The 7,506-nt window shown below is 44.0% G+C and overlaps 1 long non-coding RNA gene across 1 annotated transcript; it reads left to right on the forward strand.

Moving 5' to 3' along the window:
* The first annotated feature begins 346 nt into the window (after window positions 1–346).
* LOC306940321 lies at window positions 347–5,947 on the forward strand. The gene is made up of 5 exons (XR_013792001.1): window positions 347–420; window positions 3,012–3,164; window positions 3,270–3,299; window positions 4,782–4,831; window positions 5,448–5,947. It is a non-coding gene; the product is annotated as an uncharacterized lncRNA (long non-coding RNA).
* Window positions 5,948–7,506: the final 1,559 nt, after the last annotated feature.

Below are 7,506 nucleotides of genomic sequence, written 5' to 3' on the forward strand. Positions count from 1 at the left end.
TAGTTATTCCTTCATCAGCATTTCACTTAATTGTTCACTGGTCCAGACGTGTGGATTGCTGCCCAGTGACTCTGTCAACATTATAAATAATTGCTGCATTATTTTGTATGTGACGGTAAGCATGACAGTAATCGTGCCCTTAGCATAATGTTTCGGGGCTATACAAACATTTACCAACAGAATATAGTAGAGTGCAGTAAACAAACTCCACTTCAAGTTCATGAAATTGGGAGGGGGGGTGGGTGGGGACAGACACTACTATCAGGTATACAATGTAAAAAGAAACATATAGCATCTTCGTGCAGCACTGCCCCTTTAAGGGTAGTGCATAAAAGGGTGACCAGGTTTGAGGCCTCATGTTTGGCCAGAAGCCTGATTTGAGTGTCTGTTGGAGGCATGAGGTGTACATCCTAGTACTTGGTAAGAAAATCTGCTTTTTCATTTTGATTATATGGGGATATATTTTACTTAGTGTCATATAATTTAATGTTCCATTTACAGAGTTCGGCAGTGATGTTTTGCAGGGGAGCTGGGACGCTGCCAGAGTCAGTAAAGGAATGAGCTTTTTAAGAGGGTTTTTGACATGGGGACAATTTTGGTCAACTGTTATGCTAGCCTCCAGGCCCTTTCCTGGTTTAACCACATCCACAGCCACTCAGTGGGAGCTCCCACTGACTAGTCTTTGCTTGTTTACCTTTTAGTAATTGTGTGACAGTCAAGAGGCATACAACATAGTTAACCTTGTGTGCATTAGAGAGATATTGGGTATAATGTACCATCCATTTTCACCTCTAGACCAAACACTTAACACCACTAGAGGGCAGCACAGACTGAGGCATGAGGGAACGAAGTTGACTTCAACATTTCTTTTCCCAGGAGAATAAAAAGTTTTAAAAACAAGTGCATTGATTAGTGCATTAAAATAAGATGCATACAAGAGAGTAGGTTTATTCAAATGTATTTATTTAGCAATTGCACAGAATCTCGAGGCTCAATTGCATTCACTCAGCAACACATTAAGGAAAGCTGCTCCTATTGTAGCAGCTATAAAAATTAAAATCACAGCTGTGTGCATGGTGGTGGGTTTTTAAAGCCACTGGCCTTTCTCTGTTGATCATCTGTTGCTACTTCATAAGGTCACAACCCTCAGACTGCAGGTCACAGCTCAAAAGGTCAGACAAAACAGAACTGTACTTCTGAAGGCAGACCCACACACAGCAAGCGGGTAAAATGAAGAACCCAGTCATGGTGCATGGTGTCTCAGCCAGAACATATCAGTGCAGTCGGTGCAGAAACCGCCATATTTCCGGTTCTGGACTTATACAAGGTTTCCTTTCCACCCGACAGCAATGAGTGAGCACAAGGACGCAGGTTCAAGTCCGACTCACGCTGGGCAAGACCTACACTGTAGACGCAGACGGTATCATTCTTTCGGGTGGAAGTTGCGGGATTTGGCCCGAAGTACCGCTCAAGGAAATTACTCTTGACGCTTTACAAATCTGTTTACATCTCCGTGAATGAAACAAGTGTTGTGATTGGTGGAAAAAATACCAACGTGCTGTTTGTTCTCTTTCTACATCTCCCCCCCTGCTCCCCCCTCTCTCTCTCTCTCTCTCTGAACCATGTCCAGGAGAAAAGTGATTGTACAAAATTGTAGATCAGGGGATGCACAATGGTTTGGGGATAATTATGGAATGAATGGAAGGGAGAGGAGTAGAGCAAATGTTTTATGAGAGGATCGAAAATAAAGATAATTGAAAGACATTTTAAAAATGTAAAGGGGAGAAAGGAGCTAATGAAGAAAATGACAAAAGAAAACCTGATAGGAAGGACATTGAGTGAATGTTGAGCCTCACTAAATCAGTTTGTGAACACATGAGTTGATGGGTTAAGTTTGATCTCGTCATCACAAACTGAACATTCTGGAAGTTGTTAGAGGAGTTATGCATGAGAATGAGGAAACGGAAAACAAAATGCAAATTGGGGCTGTGTTGTTTTCAATTGTGCAACATCAATATCACGCAGTATGTTTGTGTTAAAAGACGGCCATGTGGAGGAATGTTTTAGAGCTGTACTGTATGTATGTGTGTGCATGCTTCATACTTGTGTTTTGTGTTGTTTTTTAAGTGAGCATGTGTACACAAACTGATAATTCTGTGTTACGTCACAACCTTTATTGGCAGTATACTCTCTGATTTCAGAAACATCACATAGCCTAAACCTGGTTTTCTTTTACAGGTAAAGTGATTACTGTCTGGTAGCCCTCAGGGATCTGCAATTAGCCCCTCCTTTTTTCCCTGTAGCCCAAATGTCTTCACCAAAAATAGACAATCTATACAAGCTGACAAGCTTTTTCTACACTGTTAAAAAGCTCAGTGTTTATTTAACTCTGAGAGTGTACAAATGGAACCTCATGTTTCCATTTGAGCACTATCAGAGTAATGGACCCGTAAGGTTCCATTTGGACCCCCGGACCCGTCATTAAGAACCAGCGGCTTAACCTACCAGTCTGTGTGCTTCAGTACCAGTATGGCTCTATACCCACACCTAGGCGCCACAAAAAAATCGCTCACGGCAGGAGTCTTCCTGGTTTTTAGACAGCTGGTGGATGGAAATTAAGCTCCACCCACGCGGGAAAATGCCACATCGGTGAAGCTTCATTTCCATCCACCAGCTGTCTAAAAACCAGGAAGAGACTCCGGCCGTGAGCGATTTCTTTTGTCGCGCCTTGTCGCCTAGGTCTAGGTGTACTGTACCTCGTACTGCTCACAAGATCCCTGGCAGCCTTCACCTCCCCTGGAACACTTTGCTGCTGTTCTCTACACACTCCACCAAGACGCCATCTCAAGTCCATGAAATTTGTTTTGGTGGCGTCTCCCCTTTTCCCCGGCTGACAGCTGTATAGTGCCTGCCCCGGCCCCTGCAGGTCCCTTCTCCTCAGCTGCGGACATGGAGAAATACCTAACTTACTTTAGAATATTCTCCTGATGAACATATTTCACTGTTGAAAGTTTCTCTAGCGGGCTCCCCAGTCCCCACAAGAAAGCAATACATTTTCCTCATGCTTCCGGCAAGCTGCGCCTCCATACGAGCCTCCAGCTGCCTCGGGTTCCAATGGTCCGTGCACAGCAGTGGCGTCACCGCCCCCTCTACAGTTACCTAGAGTAAGCCTGAACAAATTCACTCATCTCCCATGATTTACAGCTCTAACACCAATTTTGACTCTTCTTCTTCTCCTCCTCCTCCTCCTCCTCTTCCGGGAAGAATAGATCTGCTGAACTGAAGGAGTTGACAACCAAGTGAGAGATGTGTTGTACATGAGAGCCTTCTTCTCCCTAAACCCCTAAAATCAATACTTATTGGTGTGGTGTCGTGTGGTGCTAAAGCTGCAGTCAAAATCCAGCTTATTCCACAGTTTCTAGGATTTAACAGTTATCACACATACCAGTCTGCTCCACAACCTTCAATGTCCCAATCTCAGTCTCGTACAGTAACTTTAAACACTATACTTGCATGTTAACGTTTATCCTTCTCTCCACTGTCTTTCCTTTCACTCCCTTTCTCCTTTTTGCCATTCCCTGCTACTGTATGACGTAGTCCTAGTGGAATCCTAACATCTGCTCGAGGTTTCCCTGAATCCCTGTATGGCCTGTACTGCTGTCACCCACACAAACCACATGTTGCAATGTACAGTACATTGTCAATCCGATATAAACTTACTTCCTGCAAGAGGTGTGTGTGTGTGTGTGTGTGTGTGTGTGTGTGTGTGTGTGTGTGTGTGTGTGTGTGTGTGTGTGTGTGTGTGTGTGTGTGTGTGTGTGTGTGTGTGTGTGTGTGTGTGTGTGTGTGTGTGTGTGTGTGTGTGTGTGTGTGTGTGTGTGTGTGTGTGTGTGTGAGAGAGAGAGAGTGTGTGAGTGAGAGAGTTGTGCTGTCGAGTGGATGGATATTTTGAAATGGTGGTACGTTAACGTAAGGTAAGGCTACACTACAGGGTAGTTGGAGTAGTGGTGTGTGTGTGTGTGTATGCATGTGGATGTGGCAACAGCCTATGGGCCTGGCAAAGCCCTATACAGGAAGATGTCCTATACATAGCCTGAAAGGTCCATGCATGTAACCTAAAAACAAACACAAAAAGCTTACATACAAGGTCATTAAGACGGGAAACAACTGGACTTGGTGGATAGCGTTACATTCATCTGAACACACACACACACACACACACACACACACACACACACACACACACACACACACACACACAGGTGTGCAAGCATGTTGGCACACACTCATCCATCACTTTGACAATCATTTTGCGCGCGCACTGACACGCACACCGTGGAAACGCATACATACAGCACAGATACTCGAGAGGGCCCTTGTTGCTAATGTTGTACCACTTAAGCTGTGTGTTTTCATATGGCTGTATAATGGATGAGTCCATTAGAGTTAAGTAGTGGGGGGTGGATATGCTTCACACCCCTATTAAAGGAAAAGTGGGCTTTCTCTCTCACAGCAACAAACGTGAATCATCAGTTAAGGTGATGAAAGGTTGTAGGCTAATGAATTAACCCTTGCAAACGCACGTGCACGCACGCACACACACACACATGTGTGCACACGCACGTAACGTAAGCACACACTGTCTGTATAGCCTCTTCTGTATATTTTTGTCTGCATTCCTGTCTCTCCTCATTCTCTCTGCTTCTCCCTCAATTATCTTGCCTTCCCCCCTTCTTTACCTCTCTCAATCCCCCCTTTATCCCTTTCTCCCCTCCTCCCAGTTGTCTTTACATCGAGGAGATGTTGTCAACTGTATATGGAAGGAAAATACGTAAGTGAGAATATTTTTCCAACACACACACACAATTGGCATTTCCTTTCAGCAGTCAAGGGTTTAGTAAAGGAGGAGGTGGTGAGAGATACACAGGTCACAGAGAGAGCTATAGGGAGAGAGAGTGTCTGTCTGTCTGTCTGTCTGTCTGTCTGTCAGTGTTGAGTAAAGCTAGGCCACAATAAAAATACACCAGTAATGTGATATCACTAGTAGTATTCACAACCAGTACCACAAGTACAAATGTGTATATGCGTGCGTGCGTGTGTGCGTGAGTGCACATATGCACACATACATGTGTCTTACCATGTGTGTATGTATTTAACAGGAAGAGCTGCATGTACAGGAGTGTTTATTTATCCAGTCTACTTTTCATTAATGGACTTTCAGTCCTCCTGAACACACAGATGTCTGTGTCTGTCTGTCTGTCTGTCTGTCTGTCTGTCTGTCTGTCTGTCTGTCAACCAGCCTTATTAATACTACATGTAGTTAGTAAGACTGTTGAATATAGTCATAGAACATGCAAAGTTGAGCTTTGGTGGAAGGTAGGTACGTTGCCTTGCCATTGCCAACTACCTCAAATTCAAAAAAGGAACACACGATTCCATATTTCCAGGGACGCTTGGCAACCCTAATGGAAGGAGAGGATGAGTGGATGAAAAAGACAAAAGGAGAGACGGACGCGTGCACATGCGACACGCGTCTCAGAGGGAGGGCTAAACTGCCACTTCCTGCCACTGGAGGGGTCAAAGGTTAGCGCACGGCCTTCTGGGGAATGAACATGTCATCGGCAGCCAGCTCCATAGACTGTATGAACCATTACACCAACGTGTAGAGTAGACTGTTGGATCCTGTGTGTACCTCAATGTGTGTTGAATTCTTACCTTGGTACATACGTAAGCATATATGCAATTGTTTATGTTACACATAGGTGTGTGTGTGCGCGTGTGTGTGTGTGTGTGCGTGCGCGTGCACGTGTGCAGCACTGTACATCCCTGGAACATGTGACGCGTTTAAAACAACAGTACATGTGTAATAATTAAATGCCAAATGTTTATGTATGGTCATAAAATACAGTAGAACACACAAACACCTCCCAAGAACACCTCGAATTCTAAACACTAAATGACTGACACTTTTGATTGTAAAAACTAACAAATGTGTTTAAAAAGTCTTACCAGCAATTAAACATGATCTTCTGTTTATAATCTAAACACTGACACATTTAAAAAGTGTTACTTTTTAAAGTGTGTGTGTGTGTGTGTGTGTGTGTGTGTGTGTGTGTGTGTGTGTGTGTGTGTGTGTGTGTGTGTGTGTGTGTGTGTGTGTGTGTGTGTGTGTGTGTGTGTGTGTGGTGTGTGGTGTGTGGTGTGTGTGTGTGTGTCCGCCCGCTCCCTTATTGATAAATGAAGGCTATTTTTTCTACTGAGTTCACAGGTTAAATTCTTCCAGTGGAAACATTTAGACACTCAAACCCCTTCTAACCCATGGGGACAGCATACGCACACACAAGCACACATGCGCGCAGTCGCGCACACTCCTTCACTTCGAGTTGAGCAACAGTTCGTCCCTAATGTGCATTGTGTGAAATGCAAACAAAATAAATATGGGTGGTGGTCTGTGTGTATGTATGTCCTATTGTGAGCAGGCTGCTGACAGCCCTTAAGTGTTTGTGAGTTGAATGAGACCACTGCCTGGATAGAAGTTTAAGGTCAGTGGTGACTTCAGTTTGTACACTCTCAGGGTTAAATTAACATGGGGGTCCGTACTAGACTAATTAATGCATGTCAAACAGGGGGTCCTTGAAATTAAACGGGTTGAGAATCTCTGCTAGAGCCATAAAAATATTCTCTTATGGGGGTCCCTGGCATATCTTTTCAAATGGGGGGGTCCGCATGCAGGCAAATTAGTGTCAATTTTGGGGTCCTTGACATGAAAAAGTTTGGGAACTAAAGTAGAGAGACATGGGCAATATGGGTGCCAATAGTACCGTAAGCACAACCAATCATACAGTAAGTTCTGATATGATACAGTATACTCACCATTGAGAATGTTGAAATGAACACTGGGGATTGTACTGTATAATGAAAGAGAGACGAGCAAAGTCTCAGCAAATCTGAGAAATCTAGTGGCACCTGATGCCAGACAGGCTGTTGTATGTCCAGAGCAGGCACGCGTTGACGTGTGGAGGCCATTATTGGGCAAATTAATGTATCTGTTTGCCACTCCGACAGAAAGCCCACTACCCAGAAGAACAGGCAGACAGGTGCACATTTGCACAAGCAAATTAACCAATTTAGAACACCTGAGGACGATTCTACAAATGTCTTCTAAATCCTGACAGTTTTCTGAAAAACCCATGTTTCTATGTCAGTCGTTCTCAAACTATTTCATGTCAAGGACCCCGAAAATGATATGCAGCCGACCCCCATCTGAAAATATGCAGAAACAAATATTTGAGTTTGCTCTGAAAGAATATATATTCAAAGATTAGTGCCATATTTTCACGATTTTTCAAAAATGGCAGATCTACAAGCTCATATCGTGGCACTGAGTGCTGCGCTATGACTATGAGCTTGTAGATCTGCTATTTTCCAATAGCTAAAGTATAACATAGCCTAATGCTTAAAACACCTAAAGGGGTTCCCGTCCAGAAAGGGTTAGCACGCTGCTGC

This window comes from Electrona antarctica (genome assembly GCF_951216825.1).
Source record: "Electrona antarctica genome assembly, chromosome: 2".
NCBI classification, from domain to species: Eukaryota; Metazoa; Chordata; class Actinopteri; order Myctophiformes; family Myctophidae; genus Electrona; species Electrona antarctica.